Source organism: Chamaea fasciata, unplaced genomic scaffold (assembly GCF_029207755.1).
Source record: "Chamaea fasciata isolate MVZ Bird 193981 ecotype frontalis unplaced genomic scaffold, bChaFas1.0.hap1 SCAF_2, whole genome shotgun sequence".
NCBI lineage: Eukaryota > Metazoa > Chordata > Aves > Passeriformes > Sylviidae > Chamaea > Chamaea fasciata.
In genome coordinates, this window is record NW_027094087.1 from 82836540 (window position 1) to 82856379 (window position 19840).

General features: G+C 40.6%; 1 protein-coding gene across 2 annotated transcripts in view; it reads right to left on the minus strand.

Moving 5' to 3' along the window:
• The window catches only part of JADE3 (jade family PHD finger 3), a 64438-nt gene that overhangs the window by 37724 nt on the left and 6874 nt on the right, over positions 1-19840 (minus strand). Inside the window, exon 1 of one of the 2 annotated variants that reach the window (XM_066176495.1) lies at positions 9199-9232. The exons of the other annotated variant lie outside the window; for it this stretch is intronic. The gene's annotated coding sequence lies outside the window, so the exon portion shown is untranslated. Of the gene's footprint in view, positions 1-9198; positions 9233-19840 lie in introns of those variants that run through there. 2 annotated transcript variants of the gene reach the window in all.

Genomic DNA, 19840 nt, shown 5'->3' on the forward strand with positions numbered 1-19840 from the left:
ACATCAGTGACAAGCGCACAAAATGAATCCTTAAATCCAGCCAAAATCTCTGAACAAATCAGTATCTCCAAGGAATAGCAGTGCTTCCTGGCTTCAGTTTGTTGCAGACAAAGGTTAAACACATCCATACGCTACTGAGTACCTGTTAGGACCTATAGAGATGGAAAAAATAGAACCAGAAAATTCAAGAAGCTGTTAAGTAAATATATCTTAGACCTATGAGATTTTATTTCTTCGTATCTTAAAATAGCCTGACAAAAATGGAATTGGCCACAACACTATGGAAATTTTCAAGTGGGACAAAAAATAACCTACTTTATTTTATTAAAAAGAAAAACAGCATCTATCTATGAAGACCAAATGACATGCAACATGCAAATTTCAGATTAAAATTCTGTACTTACATTTTTACAATATGGCTTGTCTACAAAAAAAAAAAAAAAAAAACAAAAAAAAAAAAAAAAAAAAAAAAAACAAAAAAAAAAAAAAAGGCAGAGGCAGTAGGTAGCAATTTCCAAGTCTCCAAAATGTGGTTTATGTAACTGTTAAATTTAGATTAGGAAGCAAATTATCTTGAAAGGTCTCCAGGAAATGTAGTACAGTAAAACCATTTAAATAGGTCAGATTTCATAGTCAACTGCCAGGGAAATTACGAAATATGAATAGAGTTAATACAACCTTTCAAATAACTAGAGGAAGAGAGATCACTTGTGTTTAGGGTTTTTATTATTATTTTTAATATCCTATCCAATCTCACAAAAAGGCTATACAAACTGGAAAAAATACTCACTTAGAACCTGGTGTAGCAATATTTGCTACACTGAAAAGGTTTGAAAGGTTAAACTATTCACAGAAGAGGATGTTCAGCAAACAAAGTAACAACCTTAACAATTCTGTGATTGCTTTTTTATTTCACTCTAACCAGAAAATTCTTAAAAATTTGTAGGATATTCCTATTCCACTCAAGAAGTCCATAATAGAGTGACCACATCTATCTTAGTCTCTCCTAACTCCCAAAATAAAATAATTCATTATTTTGTGAAGATTGTTCTGTGCCCACCAGAAAACAAAATTTTTCTTGCTACTTGATTAACATAATAATCTCTAATTCAACAAAGGAGGAATGCACCAGTTTCTAGAAGCAGCAGTACCAGCAACAGCCAATTCCTTTGTCATCAGGCAATAAATAAGTGTACCAAGCAAGGAAGTGCACATTACAGGAATCTGGCTAATAACATGGGTCTATATGAAATGCAGTAGCAATAAGACATAGTCTCAAACTCTGTCTTCCTTGTATGTTACCTCTTTATATAAAACAATTTGGCAGCTGCCTCAAAGGTGAGAAGAAAAAAATAGTAAGAAAAAAGAAGTCCAAAATATCACTTTCCAAGATGACTTATCCCCTGAAATTGTTAAATTCTGGACTGAAGTCATCTGATGGATCATAAAACCAGGATGAAGAAACCCCAAATATAATCACACATGCACATTCACTGTGGATTATGGGCCAAAAGGGAACCTTGACAACATTTCATGTGCCCTTCTATCATGATGATCCATCATTTAGTCTAGTGCAAAGTACTTTAAGACCATCACTTTGCCTTCCAAGTATAAAAAGAGGGTAAGTGATGCTACTTCATATTAATGACATGCTTAGACGCCAAGATAAAATACAGCGCATCCCAAGTACCTTTCCTACCTTGAAAACAGAAGTACAGATTTTAATTTCTGGTACCACATCCATGCATTGACCCACTGTGAGGGCAGGGGAGCAGATTTAGACCAGAGGCCTTCTAAACTGCCTCACGCCAAGCAGCTTGTTAGAAACCAGAAATCCTCAGAAGAACAAATTACCAGCAACATGTGCAGTGCCACCACTACCTCAGCAGAAACTTTCCAAGAGGCTACAAAGAAATTAAATGGCACTGTCTTCCCAGTGCTTTCCTGACACCCAGCAGTGACTGAGCAGCCTTATCTTCATCTTTGAGGCAAGCTACACGTTGGCCTGTACACAGAACAGCCAGCTGGGCCAGGCTGACATGGAAATACTTCTGTCCATTAAACACGAAATTTTAGCATTAGCATCCTGAAGACAATACTGATCTGGGCAGAGTCAAAACAAAAATAAACAACATCGGACTGTCATTAACTCAAGCAAATACACCACTGTGTACGTGGTTCTGAACTACACTCTGCTTCAGTCCTCATCATCAATTTTGTGCTCCTGAACAGAACAAGGTTTTATACCAGCTGTTTATTAACAGGAATATCATTTTCCTAAAACAGCAGCAGAGATTTGGACACACAAAATTATTTCCTTCAAAACACCATATTGTATTTGAATGCAAGTCTGGCTTAAAGATAAAATAAAAAAGAAACAAATCACTTCCTTCCCTAGAACCACAACCAGTCTGGTGCTGCCTGGCATCGCCATGCTTACACACCTGAAGTGTGTCTGCCTGGCTGCAGCCTGGTGAACACTCCTCAAACCCACCTCTCAGCTCCTCTCACTCTCCTCCTGGCATCACCCCCAGGCAGGGAAGGCTAAAATGAGGGTACATCCCTCAGGAAAGGGAGTCATGGCCCTCAGCAGGGTACTGTGCCTGCCCACCCCAGCCAGGTCCATCTCGCTGCTGTAGGCTCCTCCCTGGGGGAGCAAGGAAGTCCCCAGCATGATGAAATGAGGAACAGGCTCCCAGTGGGAAAGTCACAGTGATACTGAACACAAGCAACACCTGCTGAGGTGGCCAGCAGGACACTATCACCAGAGGGATGCCACTACAGCTCTCACTTCCTCTTCGCAGCATCACATAAACTGCCTCTTGTCAGGCTGTTGGAAACAACACAGCAGCTAATTGATCCCTGAAGGAAATGCCCAGGAGAGGCAGGGGCCAGCTCACATACAGCCCTCTAACTGCACCTGCACCAAGTGCCATGGAAAAGCACCTACCCCAGTTACTCACACTCGGGAAGCTCATCCGCTCGGAAGAGCTGGGGAGATGCAGTTATTGATTGTGATCTGTCTGCTTTACAGGGCTTCCTCGAAAGAAAACACATACCTGACTTAACACTAAGACATTCAAGAACCAAGGGACAAAAGAAGAAAAGAAAAGCCCACAAAGCCCATTTACTAAATGAAGCTAAGGACAACGTCTGCTTTGAAGAAAGACTGATGTGGACGCACAGCTACTAAAAATGGACCACAACAGTTCATCATACCTTATGCCAAGCCAGGCAAACACGGGGCTAGCTGCCCAGGAGGTTCAACACCCAAAGACAGCCACGTGCCCTGTATCTGCAAGGAGACTGCAGTCACGGGCTTGCCAAGCACTGGCGAGAAACAGGAGCAGCACACGCTTCACCAATATGACTGAGCAGAAAAACCTCTGAGCGCTTAGCTGGGCTTTCTATTTTAAGAACTGGGATGATTCACGTTACCTTGGCTCTAAGTGTTTTTCAGTCTTCACCATATCTACCCTCATGATAAGCTCATATTAAGCAAGCACTGAAAGCCCTGACATTTCAGAGCTGCAGCACAGAGCAGCCATAGATCACGCCGGAGCCTCGGGCATCAGCAGGCAGCTGCATCCAGGTCTCCCAAGTGCATATTCTGTGACCTTGCCACTCACTGCCCTTCCTGCTGATGCACATGTGGAAACAAACAAAAATCAGAAAAATCCCTGTGATGCACTAAGTATTGTTCTGCTGTTGCACAGGGATGAAACTTGCGGGGGGGGGGGGGGGGGGGCAGACAGAAAAACCCCCACGGAAGTGTCACTACTTAAATTGAAAATTAAGCAGTAACCAGTATTAGACTAGCTCAAGTGAAGCCTCACTTTGCCCCATCTGCCTGATGCTGCCAGCAGTTGCCCACTCGTATCTTTATCTGTTCTTCAGCTGTACTAATGCACACTTTCATGACAAAATACAGGTGGAACTAGAATTGCAGCTAGGATCACAGGCAGGAAATACTACCAAAGAAGGAAGGATCTAGAAATGTATGAGCTATTTGGGATTATGAAAAATAACTTTTCTGTTAATAGCATAGGCAGAAGTTCTTATATCCTAAAAACACTTGCTTAAAATAATAATTTAATTTTTTGTACTAGCTAATAAATATTTTAAAGTAGGTTTCACTGTTCTTGTTTTGTTCTTTTCAAATCTCAAATAAAATAATCAACAACAGCAGCCTGCATTAAATATTTTATGTGTTTTGACTCATTTTTTTCTGACTTATAATGCTTTGAAGAGGCTAACCACTTCATTGCAAAATTTTGCATCACCAATGAAATCTGAAGGATTGTAAAAGGCAGAAAACATTGATATGCATCTTTATACCCTACTCAAAGAATGTGAGAAGACAAATATTTTCCAGCAGGAAACATTAGGTTGATAATTTCTTGCCTTGTCTGACAAGAAATGGCTGTCATTTACAAGTCGAAATAAACAATCTGGATGCTAAAGTTTTCCTGAAGTAAGAAGAGGGCACTGAGAGGATCATTGGATAGGAAAAATTAAAGGGAAGTACTTTCACAGCCAGAACTCTACATAGCATTTGGTACATTTCAAATCTCTGGTTGAATACTAACATTCTACTACATTTTCTACCATTTCACACAACATGTATATGTGCAATTGCATTATTATTTTGGCTCTACATGTCAAAACATCACAGCATGAGAAAACATTTACTGTAAGGTTTCTTAAAATACATTTTAGTTTAAAAAACCCTTTTGAACAGACAAAAAAAATCTGTCTCAATAACTAGAGATTTAAAATTAATTTTAATGTCTGGTCAAATAAAATAATGTTATTTACTACAATCTGTAATATACAACACATCAAAGGACACAGAGGGTCTTTTAGTCAGAGAGATTTAAAATAGAGATATAAAAATAAATACCATTCCAGGTTTCTCTATATCACCAAACTGAGGTGGGGAAAAAACATTATGAAAGAGATACTGTGGTCAAGTGATATTTGTCTATTTTAATGTACAAAGTAGAGGCAAAAAAAGTATTTTTCTCTGTCATAACATGAGCTGCAGCGACAACTAAATAAATAACAGACTTGTCCACTGGGGCTGATGCTACCCTTAAAAGGGGAAAGGATGCGTCTATTTGCCCAAGGTTTCAAAAATGTCGCATCTTGTTTGAGAAAGCAGTCAAGAGATGCATCCTGAAAACCACATAAGGTTTAATTTCTCCTCAAATGGCCAAGTTGAAGCCAAAGTACTTTTATATTTTTTAATGAGGGGACACACTGATGAGGACTGACCATTAACAGTCCCCTAAATTCCTCCTTCCTCTTCTGTCCTGTGGAAATAAGGAAGATTTAAATGAGTAAGATTACACCACCACTATCCTACTGTTCCTAGAAGAAAATATCTCCTTCTCCAGCTGTGCTGAAGCTGAGCTGATGCAGGTGGCTTTTCTGGCACAGGAGAAAAGGTGCCAACCCATAGGGTGGACCACAAAGAAAATGGGGACTTGAAGGGGTGGACTCAAAGTAGAGGAGGACACCCTCCATCCCCTGAGGATAAGGAGAATGACCTTATCACAACTGACCCTCCAAAGCTGCCAAAGTGTGAGGTAATGCAGGTCTCTTGTCCACTCTTGTCTTGTACTCCTGTGCTGGCAAGAACGGAAATGCCTACAAGCCATGGCAGCAGGAAGGTGTTTCACCACATGTTTATTCAAATGGTAAGAGCTACAAGATGCTGCAGCTGCTGCAATTGAATCCCATGCTGTCAAGAGCAGTACTAAAATCTCTGCTGAGAAACAGCAAAAGAGGTTCCAACTGAAAGTACAACTATGAAACTGAACAAAACAAACAAAACCACCCTTACAGCAGCATCACTCTCAAGACTCCATGATGCAATGCAAAACCTGCAGCTGATGTTTTGTACATGCAACTCCACCTGGTCAGGGAGGTTTTCATAAACCTGTAAAGAAGCTGCCTTCTCTGCAGGCTCTTACCTCACCCAGCTGCAGGAAATGGGGCAGACTGCAGCTGTACCAGTTACCAGGGGCTCTGCAAAGGAGAGAAGGCACAATCAAGCCTGCACTTGGACTGGGGCAGAATAAAGCAACCCCAGACTTCAGCCATCCACCTCCCCAGCTCTGCAACACCTAACGTGACTTGGCTGTTCACACAGAAGCTGTGAGCCCAGAGCAGATCACAGATCATGTGATCTGTGCTGCATGTGCAGCTGCTCCCTCAGACATCCCTGTTGGTGAGGCAGAGGGCGGTTGGCCTATCCCAACATCGACTATGGTTTCCAGTTAATACACACACAGCCACACCACAGCACCTGTGAGACACTTCTAGGCCTGAAGAAGATGAAAACACACACATTAACTGAATGTCTTAAAAAATACGGTACTTAGACATTCCCAAAACACCTGTAGCAAACTACTGCAGGAGGAGTACAGCACATTGATGCAAGAGAGGCAGACACCCCTCTGGGAAGGCCCAAGAGCAGCAGCAACAAGCACCGACAGAGCCTGTCCGGTTTCATTTGCTACACCCACTCAGCGACACAGAAAGCTTTATGGATGAGCGTGAGTGGATCACTCATTCAGGCTCAGTGCAAGGCAGTATCTTCTAGCTCCCTTAACACCACTGGAGAAGTACTTGCAGAATGTGAACCCCCAACTATGGCTCTGAGGAAAGTTTGCCATAGCTTTAGGGTAAGAGATGAAACAGACAGACTATCTGTGAAAGGAGGACACAGAAGAGGGGATTTCTGTTTTAAGTGACAGAGAAGCAACAGAATGAAGAGACTACTCGCAGCTTCTCATGGCCCAGGAGGAGACAAGGAAAACAAAAAGTTACAGAAGAAACTTCAAGGGAAAGTAATTAAGTGAAGAAAAAATGAAGTCATTATCTACAAAATGACTTTGAGAAACTCCATGCTATGGCTTATTGCAGAGATTAAAAAGCAAACAGCTTGAAGAAAATTAGGCAAAATGGAGAACAACGGCTATTAAACACAATGTCATGCCAATCTGCTGGAAATCCCAAAATCAAAATTTTACAAGAAACAGTCAACAGAGTTTAAAATGCTTTTTTCCCCTAGGTGTCCACTGTCGACCATTATCTGAGACAGCAACTGGCCTAATTGAGTAAGGTAAGTCATCTGAAACCACACATGCTCATAACCCATTCATTCCTCTCTGTGCTATGGATTTCATGGTTTTTAATTCATTGCTTCCTAAGCTGACCTCTGTGGACTACAGATCAGATGGATATCTATAGGGCCGTGATAAATACTGAAATGAGTATGTTTATCAAATAAGATTTTGATTATGATGAGCACAACCAGCAGAGATTCTGACACTTGACATACTGTTGCCCTTAAAGTTTGTTGATTGCTGTTCATGGAACCATTCTGGCCAAAATTATTAAGTAGAAGATTAGATCATTCCCCGTGTACTTGAGTTGTTGGTTTTTAATCTTTGTTTTTTAAGGATAAATCAAATAAATAGTTGTACAAATACAGCCTACATCCACCTTAGGGCCCTATCCACTTGGGATTTTCTTTTGGGTTCTCTTCTGTTCTGCAGAGATTCAATCCCTTTAATAACTAGACTTCCAATTCTATGCTTTAAGAATCCACTTCACTTTCATTTTCTTACGGTTTTCCAAATCTGGATAACAAACAGTGTTCTCATGTGATTCTTACAGGTTTATTATCTCAAACCTTTCCAAGATACACATCTGAAGTTATTTTGTCTCTCTCCTCCCTCATAAGGAAATAACCCAGCATTATATTGCTGCACGCTTGAATTCTACAAGCTAAACGTTTAAAAACCTACTGAAACTATTTAGAAAAATGTCACCATGCTTTAACTTTTTCCTGTAAAGCCCAAACATGGTAGTGATCGATCCCATCTGAGCCATTCATTTCATTGGTGAAATCTGTCTGAGGTTGTCTTTTCCAACTGCAATGGCAAAGCACAATGCATCGTAGCCCTGCTAACAGTACAGAATCAGGTGGGAGGAGAGGCTAATGCTGGTTTTGTGTCGAAAAGAATTGCTAAGCCCTGACCCCTCGAAGACAAAGCCATGGTGCAAGAGTAGTCAAGGCCAAAGCTCTATTTGCAGAAAATCAATGGGTTATGCACAATAGCAGCTGCACTCAGATGTTCACAGCTCAGCTGGAGTCTGTAGATCTGGTCTCTAAATTCAGAGTATTTGATGTTAAAAACTAGAAAAAAAAACCCCAAAAAACAGTCCTCCCCTCCCCCCACTTTTTAAAAAAATTTAAACGGTCAAAACAGAAGAAGCTTTGAACTAAAATTCTTGAAATTGAGATGAGTGAATCCCTTCTCTTTGCCACTCCTTATGATCTTTGGTACCCAGCCAAATGGCTCAGCTTAGCTTCACTTTCCACATCAGTCCAAAAGTTGAATAAGTAATAAAACTTGCATGAGGAGAGGGCTTTATAATCACATTAGAGACATGCAAGGCAGACCGGTTACCTCGGTTCACCGGACAGCTTGAACAAGGCTTCATAATGAGGGACAGGTGTTGGCACCAATTAGGAACACTCAGCTCACCACTGACATTGGCCCCTCAAAGCACTGACTGCACTTTAATCCTCTAAGCCACATAAAAGAAAAGCGAGTGGGCAGACAAAAAAAAAATCTAAAAATGCCTCTGCAGAGGATTGAAATATTTTTGCTTACTTAAGGGAATAAAACAGAAGTGTCACAAAGCCGCAGAAAGTCCACTATGAAGAATCTCGAGTGTACCAATAATCTGAATCTTCTGCACAAGCACAGTATTTAATTTTAGGAAGGGTATCACCCTGTATAGTAGGCATTCATCACAATTATCAGAATTTATATCCAGAAAAGCACAAAATAAAAGGGAGTAGAAGCAGCACATGTAAATACTGAGGTAGGATAAAATTATTCCATTTACGTCAACCAGCATTTCAAACATTACGGGATATGCAAGATAGATTTTAACTGAGATTATTAAGGAGTCCTGCAGGCTGAAATGTTACTGTTAACAGCTTCTTTTATGACTTCCTCTCCTTTAAAAGACTTTATATTCCTTTAAAATTCAGAAAGCTTTCATTTAAAAGGTGATATCTGAAAGTTCAAGGTATATAGATTCAATTTACACATTGTAAACACCAACACACACATTTATTTATTTTTAAGTACCAGCTCCTCCTTCACTTACATGCCAGGTCATGAGGTAGATGTTTTCACTTCAGCTGATGACATCACAAGCTCCTAAAAAAATGAAAGGAGTGCTTTTAGGTAGTAGGAGTGACATCAGGCATTTTACGTTTGAGCTACAATTTAATTTTTGGCAAGTAAGTGAAGGTTGTATTATATTTTTATTGCAACTTCCCAAGCAAATGATATGCCCAGAATATAAAGCCTTAAATTCCACAATTCTCATTTGATATGTGGAAAAATGAAATGTATCAGCTATATGTGCACATACTGTGATAGAAATGCAGTAAGTACTACAGCTAAAAACAAATTTATAAGAACATTCTCGAAGTTGATTTTGCTATCCTCTTAACATGAATGGGAACCAACTTTACTAATACCAACAAAATGAAATCGTAATTAGTATCTTCTCTATCCTGTTTTGGGAATAAAAACACTTCAACAAACACGTTCAGATAGATGCACACTTATTCAGCTGGCTTAAGGTGTTGATTTCTCCTTATACACTGATGCTTTCCTCATTCAAGAGGGTCTTCTATGAACCACGCATGCTTAGAAATTCATAGGAGGGCAAACAAAATAAGCATAGAGGCAAAGCTCCATGTGGCTCCTGATTTAATTCCTCATGACATTCCTCCATCCTCTCCTTGACGATCCCGAATAGCTTTGCTATCCTGGCAGGGATTCTGCTTACTCGCCCTTTTTAATCTAGTCCTGGGCCTCGAGCAATATTAAATATGGGAATAGTGGAATTTCTCCCTCCACCAACTGCCCACATTCCCCTCCTGCAGGATCATGCACATGTATGTTTTGTGCCCTATTCTAATGCACATGGCGGAGGCATTAAAGCCGTCACACCCAACAGATGAGCTGCAGCACTCCTCAGAGATGTCAGCAGCCCAAGCAGGGCTGTCCTGGCAGGCAGTCCACCCCATGCCTCGGAGCAAAAAGTTAACAAAAACAGGACCAGCTATGAGCTGTGGAAGAAAGTATTAGAGAGCAAAAATGCAAGTAAAAACCGAGGAAGCGATAACTGCATGCCCCGCCAGAAGAAAAAGAATTAAAAAAGGGGATATGACAGTGTTTTTCTAACTGAAATAAGGCAGTTTATGGCCAAAGTGTCAGCACCATACTCTAACATCTGCGCTCCTCCACCCATCTGGAATACAAGAAAAAGATACAACCACCCATCCACTGAGGAGTGGCACAGATCCCATTACTTATTACAACTATTGTTGCTCAACTTAGGCTGTGGCATCAAAGGAAAACAGTTCCTTACAATCTGGGGGGTGGGGAAGAGAAGGGGAACACTGCAGCTCCTGTATGCTGACTATGCAAAATTTTCAAGTTTTGTCTCTACTAATTCTCTTTGATTTAAAGTTTCACTTTTGGGCCTTTTTTGTGTTTGTGTGTTTGGTGGATTTTTTGGGTTGGTTGGTTTTTTTTGGGGGGGGGCGGTGTAGCAGCAGAGGTGCTTGGTTGCTTTGGGGGTTTGTTTTGCCTTTTTGTTTTATTCTTCTTCTTCCCATCTTCCTGCCATTCTCTGGCTATACCCCACATTAAGCAATTAACTTTGAACAAAGCAAGAAGATCTGTAGATCAAAGCAGTACCAGAGCCAAGGTTGCTGAAACATGAATCACACTACGTGGGTCGGGTTTTTAACTTGAGATAAGCAGACACACTCTGCCGCCGCTGCCACCACCACCACCACCACCACCACACAGATGGCCCCAAGCAATCCACAGGGTCTGTGCAGGAGCCTCCAGACACCATCCAGAGGGACCCAGCTCAGGAGCAGCAGAAGCACCTGGCACGCAGGGAGTGGGGGCAACCAGAGGGGCTGGCTGCAGCCCACTGCTGCTCTGCCTGGTACTACTCCTCCTGGTACTCTGCCTCTACCCTCCAGCTAAGAAATGCCAAGAGCCTCATCCAAAAAACACACTGGAGGAGGGCAGGCAAGTGAAGAAAATAAATAATAAATAAATATATGGCTGGCTAAGTTTTCCAAACATGACTGAATGATTTTTTCCTATGACACATTTCATTATGGGATAATTCTTTAATGTCCCAATTGAACTCATTTAATGTAAGTTTTCCATAGAAACACAAGCAAAGCCCTGGTGGTGGCAGCTCAAATGGCATCATTAAAATGCAACACAGCCTACAACTTTTAAGTGTGAACAAAACCACAGCTTTTGCCTCCCAGCTGAACCACAAAACTAATATATTTTTGAACTCTTCATTAAAAACACATTTATTTGCTCAGTCAAATGCCAAGATGAACTCTGAAGTACTGGAAGATTCAACTAAAATTTTTTTCTTTCTCTAATCCTTACAGTATACAGTCATAATCTTCAGTCCCAACTTTACTTATTTCACAACCATGAACAAATATACAAAATGGAACGAAAATTACAGTTTCCCCCACAAAATACTATTTCCCCCTCCTTGTTTTAAAAGCTGTCTTAAAATATTGATTGAGAAATACTAAATTAAGTCACCTCAAAGTAATGATCAGGGGGTTCTTCCCCAATATATTTAAAAGAAATGGAAGAATGCCAACCTCCCGTGAGCAGCAAGTTCAAGAGCAGGGTAAAGAATGCACACAAGTTGTTCACCCTCCCCTCCAGACTGCCAACAGACTTAACCCCTACTTTCCAGGTGCATTTGAAAAAGTAATGGGGCAGAAACAAACTGTGGCATGAAGAAACAGGAAAAAAAATTATAGGAACTAAAGGACAGTGTAGACACAGAAAACAAACTTAGAAATGCACAGTAGTTTTTCATAAATACTGCCTGAAAACTAAGCGTCACCAAGGAAAAAAAGCATCAGCAAGATTTATTTCTTAAAATACAACTTAAAACAACAGAAGGCCACTTGGAACACGGATCTATTTTGGTAGTTATCACTACTGTTATACTATCTCTCTCTGTAATTTACCACAGTGCTTACCAACAGCCAAGCCACCAAAACAAGAATTGGACTGGTTGAAAATAGAGCTTCGTGCTTTTCTTGTCAACCATCCCACACGCTGCACTGCCATTTGCAAAAACAGAGATGGTCACAGAAAAAAGACCTGCCAGGGTGCTGAAAAAGGACAGCCAGGTAGGACCGAGAACTCACACTCTACATAACAGAGGCTCCTCAGCCTCTCCAGGGGAGTCCTTTCCATGCTGCGTGACCCTTGGTGCCAGCAAGTTTGTCCCAGCACACCTTTCCCCATGCTGCTCAAGCCTTTACCAGGTCTCTCCCAGCACTGGACCCTGATGATTTCATCTCTTTCTTCATTACACAGTTTGAACACCAACTTAACTCTCTTGTGAGTAGGTCCTTGTCTTTTCTCCAGACTAAATAAATTCTTTCACCCTCTGCTTATAGGACACCATCTACATTTCTGATTCTTCTAGTTGCTGCTGTCCACCACCTTTCCCAGGGTACAGGCACACAAAACCAGGATGAAGTTGTGATGTCCTGGACAATTCTCCTATCTGAATCCTTCCCTACAGAGAGAACACTATTCTTTTTTGACAGAAAAATATCCTTTACTGTCACGAGTTGCAGATAACAATCCTACATATAAACTCCAGTGCATTTGCTTTTGCAACAGCATGACTGTTGTCTCAAGTCCTGGCTGTGAGCAGTTATTGCTGCTGGGGCCCACTGCTCCCAGCCTGCAGGCATGCAGCCAAACCTTTATGCCACAGAGCTGCCCCTCCATGCCCTGCTCAGCCCCATCCAACCCCTCCTTCCAGACTCCTTTTCCAATCTGTCAAAGTAAGTCTGAGTACAAAGCACCTTCTCAAGTAGACATACAGCTCCACCCAGCTTGATTCAGGTATTGAAAGAACAGAGTACTCATTCCTTCACCCACATCATTAATTGCAAATATTAATTCACCTGTCTTATTTGAAACTAATTAGCAATTATCCTCTCAGTTTTCTCAGGAGCTACAAACATTCCTGTGAGCATTTCAGCTAATCCATGCTTCCTTAGCTAGCTTCTGGTAATATGGACTGCCTGATAACTTGCATCATCCACTGTACATTTCCTACCTCACAAGTTCAAACTTTCAAAACTAAATTAGAAAGCTGGTCTTGTGTTGCTTCACATATCCTCCATAAATAATCCCAGGGGTATAACACAGCTTAGGTGGGAAAGGTATTAGAAAATAATTTTATAATTTCCTGGGGTTTTTTTTCAGACTGTTTTAGATATCTAGCACATACAGACAGTTCTTCATGGACTACCAGTAAACGTCACACAGACCTCTTACAAAAGGCAGATCAAAAATTTAATACTACCAAGACAGCAAAAGAAATAAAGCTGATAGTTTTTGAGATTATAAATATAGTATGAAGCAGGAAGGTAATGGTACTGTTTCCCTTACAGTTCTGAAAAATCATAACAGAATAAGTATCCAAATACCAAAACAGTATCCATCATATTTAACTGAGGCGCTATTTCCAGGCAATACTTATCCTAGAGGGATTAGAGGTAGAAAATAGTCAGTAAGCTTTAAGGAAAGTCTTGTTAAATACCTACAAAATCTTCGTAGCAAACAGTGTTGGGTTTTTGCTTGTAATAAACTGACTTGTTGTTTATTCTTCTTCTTCACAAGGTTCTAAACAGTCCTGACTACAGTGAGTACTCCGCAGCTTCTCGATTTTTATTTCTCTTCCACATTGGCTTAGCCAACAAAGTAATTCAGTATAAATTCACAATTTCCTTGTAAAAATCTAAAGATAGCCCATCTCACCTTAAGGTAGATCAGAGACACTGAAAGCATTTAGTAAAGTCCACAACTCTCTAGCACCTTCATTTCTTTCCAGTGTCACAAAACTATTTCATGACACCTTTATGCAGCAACAAGCCCATTCTTATTAACAGCCAGTGATTTAGTAATTCCCAGCAACCAATTAAAATTTGCTGGAAAAACAATTTCCCACAGTAGCTTACCCCACTTTCAGACAAACAATGCAGCAGGATGTCTAGAAGGATAGGTTTCATAAAGCAAGTAACAAGTAACATCAAGACATTTTATGAAACGCTCTGAAGTCCTGGGCCCCAGGCACTCAGATGGTGACCCAACACAGCAGGTATTTAGCTTGTGTGTAGTGCCAATCATTCTGCAAAACACTCAAAACATCTCAGCCATTGCTTGAAAGTAATTGTTACATAACATAACATATACATGCAAAAAAACTGAGTCAGGCTGAAAAAACTGCCCTTACAGGGAAAAACTACTAAGACCAACATAAACACCTACTTTAAGATGCAAAGTTGTTCACATCCCTCATACACAGGTAGGAGATTAGAATTAGTCAAACAAAAGCCTGGATCTGTAAGAGATGAAATGTAATGAAATGAATTTTTAAGAAATTCATTTAAATGAAATTTAAGAAAAGAACCCAAAAAAGCTTAGGCTTAGCATTAAGGAAACATCCTGAGAGTCAGAACTGCTGACCCATGTCCCCAGGGGAGGACTGGAGGCTGCAGCTCTTGACGTTTAAACAAAGATTGGACAAGAGTCCTGGTTGCTGTGCTGCCAACACAACATGCTCCGCAGAGCTCAGCTCTTTTCAACCCAGCCGGAGGGCAAGGCAACAATAAACGGGACTTGAGTATAAAGAGCACTGCACAAAGTGGTTTGTTGGGACTGTCTGTGCTGAGGACTGCACCTCACCATGCGGACACGGTGCTGTGGAGCGGCAAGTACTGGGCTACTACTACGTCAGCTGCTCCACAGAACTCATCGCTGCACGCTAGTGAGAGCAAAGCAATCCCAGGTAGCTATTCCACCAATCCAACTCTCTTCCCTACACCAGAAACTGAGGAACATACATACAGATAGATGGATATCCCTGACAGATGCTATGGTGCACAGCTGCATGCAAGGACAAATAGTGCACAGCAGCTCAGATCCCTGCTCCTCTTTTGCAGGATGAAATATCATGGAGATGTGTTACTTCAGCCTGGTGCAGGATGCATCTCTCTCTGAAGAGAGGGTATTCCCTGCAGCAGGACACACCTCAAGACAGAGGAATGTAGCAGAAAGACAATACAAATGCATGAGGCAGAAGGCTGCAGTAAAAGATCTAAACTGAGCTAAAAACATCGAAAACTGGCAGGAGGCTTCCTGATCCACAAAGTCTGGAATGGGGTACAGGCAGAAACAACAAAAGTATTTTGGCACTACCTACTACCCGGAACTTGCAAACAGGTCTGTGAGCCACAGAGCAGCAAAAGCAAGCTATTTATGAGGATCTGGAGCAAAACAAAATAGATGCAGTTCTTGAGGAGGGAGAACATGACATGTCCTGCTGTTAGCCACAGCCACATGCTGGCCAGTTGGATTTTAAGCACCAATCCACCTCATTTGACTTGTACCTCCTGTACTAAACAGATGTGCTTGTGTGCATTTCCTGTAGCTGAGTGATGGCAGTACTGTTCCATGCTATTTTCTGAAGAGAGGTTCAAACAAACATTTCAGAAGCAAGAATCTAGATGACCTAGAAGCATCTTTTTCCTTAGCTACATTCTATTATTATTTAATGCAACTATATTTGTACAAAGTTAGGGACCTTTGGTGGAGATCTTAAAATAAAACGATTAAAGTGTGAGAACTTCTAAAGTATGGTAAAATAACAGATACTATGTTTCTGATGGCACAGCTATGCCACTTTCATATTCTACACAGTAAGTCCCCTGACCCCACCACACACACAAGAGTCACAAATGCTAAAAGTAGTGTGTGGATCCTCCACACAATGACAATGTAAAATACGAAGGGACATATTTAAACTTTAAATACCAAAGTAACACCAAACTATACACCTCAATGCATTCAAGCTAGAGCTCTGGAACAAGAAACAACAAACCTCCACAAGGTTTTAACTCCCCATGCAGCAAATGGAAAGGTCTTTACAGTGGGATTCAAAGCACCCAGCATGTTCAGAACAACCAGCTCACACACCAAGTAGGGACTGATGCCAGAAATCTCTCTTCTCACAGATTCAACTACTGATTTGCAGTCCTGTAAATGGATACCTTCAGGAATCAGATATATGCTTGGACTTTTCTTCCTCCTCTCCTCACACGCATTCTTCAGGCATCAAATTCGGCATCACGTAAGGCATCAGCAGTTGTCACATCTGCAAAGGCTGCCCTTAGTTTTTACCCCATCTTCCCAGCCCTCCCCTCCTGTCCACCAAGAGTCTGCCCCAGTGCTTTCCCCCTTTTCCTCAAACCCTTTCCATTGCACAACTGCTGCTGCCTACCTACAGCACTTAAGCATCTATTGTCATTCCCATCACTTCGAAGGAAGACCACTCTGTGAAAGCATGTCTTATCTATGTTGTCATATCTTGCTTCAACCATTTACTTTCAGAATGACCAATTACCGGTTGCTGGGGAGCGTCAGGAGGAGCTCCTGGCTCAAACCACCAACTACTTTTACACAACAAATGATCCTGGTGAGCCTCTGTTTCAATCCTAGTCAATGCCAATAGGAAAAAAAAGGAAACTACAAACGATTGAGAATAATTTATATCTGGATTACAGGAGGAAAGTTATCTCACAACTGGATGATAGCAAGAAAAGATTTTGTCTCCTTTTCTGGATACATTACGTCGTGATGCTCACCAGTGTACAACACAGGGATTCAGAAAGGCTACAGAGCACACTCTTTCGAGTTTCTTCAACTGCTCAGGCTATGTGGAATTTGAGTTAAGAATAGTGTAGATATACTGAATATTCCTGGCCCTTACAGGGGTCTCAGTGGCCACAGAAAAATAACCCTCATAAACAGCTCAGTACTAAGAATACTCACATAAAACCATTTAGTCAGTATTTAACTGAATTACAGCTCCCAGAGAAATTAAAAAAAAAGGGGGCAAGAAAAAGGTAAGATTGTTAACTTCACTTGCTTATCACAGTGATTTAAAGTACTTTTGACATCCTTTATGAAACCTGGGACATTGGTATTTGTGATTTTTCATAAGGAAAGCTTCTCTGTCCTTTCATGGTCAAACATCGCACCAGCACCCAAACTGTCACCTTCCCCTGCAAAGAAACTGCACAAATAAATAAAGCACCCAAGCTTTGCACTTAGACCACAAAAACACAAGGCCTGGAGCACAATCAAATGATGATTAATGACAGAGCAGACACTAAAACACAGTAAACAAGACTTCATCAACTTCAGCCTCTGTGGCTGCAAATCCCATAGCAGCAACCAAACATGCCTTCTTCCTTGAAGATGATCTTAAATGGTTTGAAAGGCTTGTGCTGGATTTTTTTTTACTGCTATGAAGGAGAAATTTGTGTCAATCCTTTTCCAAAGTCATTCCCACTCAGACAAAACACATGACAAGCTCTGAGAAACAAGCAGGGAAACTTTGGTCTTGGTGGAGTCAATGGGAATTAAAGCCAGCGCCAAAATAAAGCCAGAAATTAGCAAAAAATTTATCTGATGAATTCGTGAGCAGAATTCCTAAATGACAAAACTGAGTTTATTTCTTCTTAAAATTTCCGATGCAAATATATTGGGGAAGGGTGGGGGATTGCAAGACCAAATTGTAATGCAAGAAAACTATTTTTTTAAAGCACCCACTGTCAGAAAAAAATACTGCCAAAAGGAAAAACCTTTAATCGAAGTGTCTAAAATATTTAGACCTTTCTGATTCCTTGTAGTTTATTAAAATAAGACTTCCACTAGACAAAGCTGTTACCTTTATGGAGGCAAAACTTCTGATATTGTTCAACAAGGGATAAAACTAGACTTGGATAGTCTCCCACCCACATCATTATGGATGGGCTTCCACCAGTTCCAAGAAGGACAGCAGGTAACACTGCCCTTCACAATACACTGGCATTAAAAAAAAAAAAATAAAAGAGAAAGCTTGCCTTAATAGGCAAGCCTTAATTTGCTCCCTTAAGAGTTTTACATTACTTCTGCTTACCTGAAGCACAAAAACCTCTATAATCCTGCTAGACCTGGAAAGCTCAAAAGCAGAAGTAAACAAAGGAGCTGAGCTTCTTCTCCTTTGAGAGTTGCCATCATGCCGCTAAATCCACAGTTCTGACTGATTAAATCCCTGTGAACCTAGAAGAGACCACAAACAGGCAGAGGTGCCATAGAGTACCCTACTGTGACATTAAAACCTTTAAAAGATGGATCTAAAGACACTTTGTTATGGGCAAAGGAATCTGGTACAGGAGTGAAGCTGGCTCAGCTTGTACAGCCCTTGTGCAAAGGCTGACACTAATGGCACTTCAGAATTAGGTGCACACGACCAGTTGGATCATTGTAAGAGTTACACCAGAGCAACACCTTCAAAGCATTAGGAAAGCTGACTTATTTGATAGAATGATCTTAGGACAGATTCTCTAAAATTATTTAAAGGGAGAAAGAAAAAAAAGCATTTTGACAAAAAAAATGTCATAGGGCAGCAAATGGTTAAAAAGGGTTTGATACAAGTAACCAGGACATATTTAAATGTTTTGAAAGTTACTCCACTAAACCAACCCTTTTCCACTGTCGCTCTTTTTCTAGCAGTTTCTCCCTATATAAAAGCAAGTTTGTTTTGAAACACTTCTATTATCTGTACCAAAGTAAATACAATTGCTGATGTGTGTTTAAGTCAAACATACAGATTAACTTCCTTAACCAAGCAAAATTTACCTATGTACTGGCATAACACAGAAGGGGTTTTTGTTAAACACTAGCTAAATAGCCATCACACCAATACCAGCATTCACCAGGAAAAAGGTTTTATATCACAAACGCTTCTTTTAATGAATTTAAAATATAACTTGAATTTGCAGTACATGATGCTTTTGTATGTACACATATGAAAACCCCCATAAATGTACCAGCCATGAAAAATAAAACCTCACAAAAAAAACCACTGATGAAGGAAAAGGCCCCCTTTATCAGACTGAGCAAACTTACACCAAAAAAAACCAAACCAACAAGTCTTCCAAAATACTTTCAGGTTGACTGCAAATAATCTGGAAGTCCATACTGTCTGTAGTCTGGTACAGGAGACAAATTTAATTTTACCTAGATGATTTATAGGGTCCCAAGAAGACTGTGAGATATTCACTGGAAACACTGTTTTCTCCAATAAAAAAGGAAAAAGTTGGAAAGTTAAGCCAAAAAGAAGAGGGGACAGTCAAAGGGAGACTACAAAAGCTTCAAAGACATGGATGGCTGAGAGAGATAAGTAAGAACTACAAATCACGTTCAAGTTCTCATCTGCAATTGAGGCAATACTTCTTTCCTTTTCTAAGTCTCTTCAGACTTTTCTTCCAACTCTTAACCCATTCATACTTCTATATTTGAATCAAAAATGGATTGATTCAAATATAGAAGTCAAGCACACAGAAAGGAACACAGGAAAAAAAAGCAGTTCAATAATCTTAGAGAACGGCACCTGCAATTTAGATTTCAGTAACCTAAATTAATGCACATCACTGTTCGCTGCTACATGTAGAGGCTTCTGCAAATCTAGAACAAGTACATAGAAGATGCCAAACAAAGGATCTAAGAGAGCACTTAAGCCAGATTAATCCATGTAATGGGAATCACACGGCTCTGACTGATAATGAGCTGACTGGCAGGAGTGTAAGCTTTCTAAT